This window comes from Limulus polyphemus, unplaced genomic scaffold (genome assembly GCF_000517525.1).
Source record: "Limulus polyphemus unplaced genomic scaffold, Limulus_polyphemus-2.1.2 Scaffold540, whole genome shotgun sequence".
Taxonomy (NCBI): Eukaryota; Metazoa; Arthropoda; class Merostomata; order Xiphosura; family Limulidae; genus Limulus; species Limulus polyphemus.
Window position 1 is genome coordinate 544,131 of NW_013666150.1, and position 2,310 is coordinate 546,440.

Here is a 2,310-nt window from a genome sequence, read left to right on the forward strand (position 1 = left end):
TAAAAAAAAACATTATGTGCTGCCGTATAGTGACGGAAAGCGGAACTATTATGAAATATAAAAGTAATTCTCCTGAGTAGTGGTTTTCATTTTTGTTATATTCTCAGAAAAACGCGAGTAATAGGAGAAGATAATAACATTGCTCTTATATACAAATCTGGCGGGCAATTTTTTCACATCTTGCCTTTCTGTCAGGCAAAGTAATTTTCATCTTAACATTAAAAATACTTTTGAGCATCAGAAAATTTCGAACTTTCATATGCGAATTTTTTGTAATGTCGAAATAGTTAGCAAACGTTTAAAAAGAGAAAACTTTATATTTTATATATTGTCTACAGTAATTAATTTCTGTTCGGGTCCGAAAAATTTGAACGATCTTGCAACCACCATAAAAATTATGAAATAAACATAAATTATGCATCTTTCATTTTGAAATGAACACAAAGGGATTTAAATTGATAGTTATCGGACGAGCATCAGGACGTGTTTGTTGTGCAAATATAAGGTAGCGACAGTACTTACTTCTATTGTGTTTTAAGTAAAGGTTCTTAATAATACTTCAGTACAGTTTCCATATACTGAGAGATAACTGAACTTCCAAGTAGTTTTTCTTAATTTTTTTATCCATCTATTGAGAGATCACTGAACTTCCAAGTATTTTTCATTATTATTTCTTTCTCCATCTATTGAGAGATAACTGAACTTCAAAGTATTTTTCCTTATTATTTCTTTCTCCATCTATTGAGAGATAACTGAACTTCCAAGTATTTTTCTTAATTTTTTTCTCCATCTATTGAGAGATAACTGAACTTCCAAGTATTTTTCTCAATCTATTCATAATAACTGAACTTCCAAATATTTTTTCTTGATTTTTTCTCAATCTATTGAGAGATAACTGAAATTCCAAATATTTTACCTTATTATTTTTTTCTCTATCTATCGAGAGATAACTGAACTTCCAAGTATTTTCCTTATTATTTGTTTCTCAATCTATTGACAGATAACTGAACTTCCAAGTATTTTTTCTTAATTTATTCTCAATCTATTGACAGATAACTGAACTTCCAAGTATTTTTTCTCCATCTATCGAGAGATAACTGAAATTCCAAGTATTTTTTATTAATTTTTTCTTTCCACCGATTGAGAGATAACTGAAAGTATTTTTAATTAATTTTTGTTTCTCCATCTATTGAGAGATAACTGAACTTTCAAGTATTTTTTCTTAATTTGTTTTCTCCATCCATTGAGAGATAACTGAACTTCCAAAAAATTTTTCTCATTCTATTGTAAGGTAATTAAACTTCCAAGTATTTTTCTCCATCTATTGAGAGATAACTGAACTTCAAAGTATTTTTCCTTATTATTTTTTAATCCATCTATTGAGAAATAACTGAAATTCCAAGTATTTTTTGTTAATTTTTGTCTCTCCATCTATTGAGAGATAACTGAACTTCGAAGTATTCTTCCTTATTATTTTTTTATGCAGCTTTTGAGAGATAACTGAATGTCCAAGTATTTTTTTATTAATTTTTTCTCCATCTATTGAGAGATAAATGAACTTTCAAGTATTTTTCGTTATTTTTGTTTCTCTATCTATTGACAGATAACTGAATTTTCAATTATTTTTCCTTATTATTTGTTTTCTCCATCTATTGAGAGATAACTGAAATTCCAAGTATTTTTCCTTAATTTCTTTCACTATCCATTGAAAGATAACTAAACTTCCAAGTATTTTTTCTTCATCAATTGAGAGATAACTGAACTTCCAAGTATATTTCCTTATTATTTGTTTCTCCATCTATTGATAGATAACTCAACTTCCAAGTGTTTTTCTATTAATTTTTTCTCCATCTATTGAGAGATAAATGAACTTTCAAGTATTTTTCGTTATTTTGTTTCTCTATCCATTGACAGATAACTGAATTTTCAATTATGTTTCCTTATTATTTGTTTTCTCCATCTATTGAGAGATAACTGAACTTCCAAGTATTTTCTTAATTTCTTTCACCATCTATTGAAAGATAACTGAACTTCCAAGTATTTTTCCTAATTTCTTTCACCATCCATTGAAAGATAACTAAACTTCCAAGTATTTTTTCTCCATCAATTGAGAGATAACTGAACTTCCAAGTATATTTCCTTATTATTTGTTTCTCCATCTATTGATAGATAACTCAACTTTCAAGTGTTTTTCTCTTAATTTTTTCTCCATCTATTGAGAGATAATTGAAATTCCAAGTATTTTTTATTAATTTGTTTTCCATCTATTGAGAGATAACTGAACTTCCAAGTATATTTCCTTATTATTTG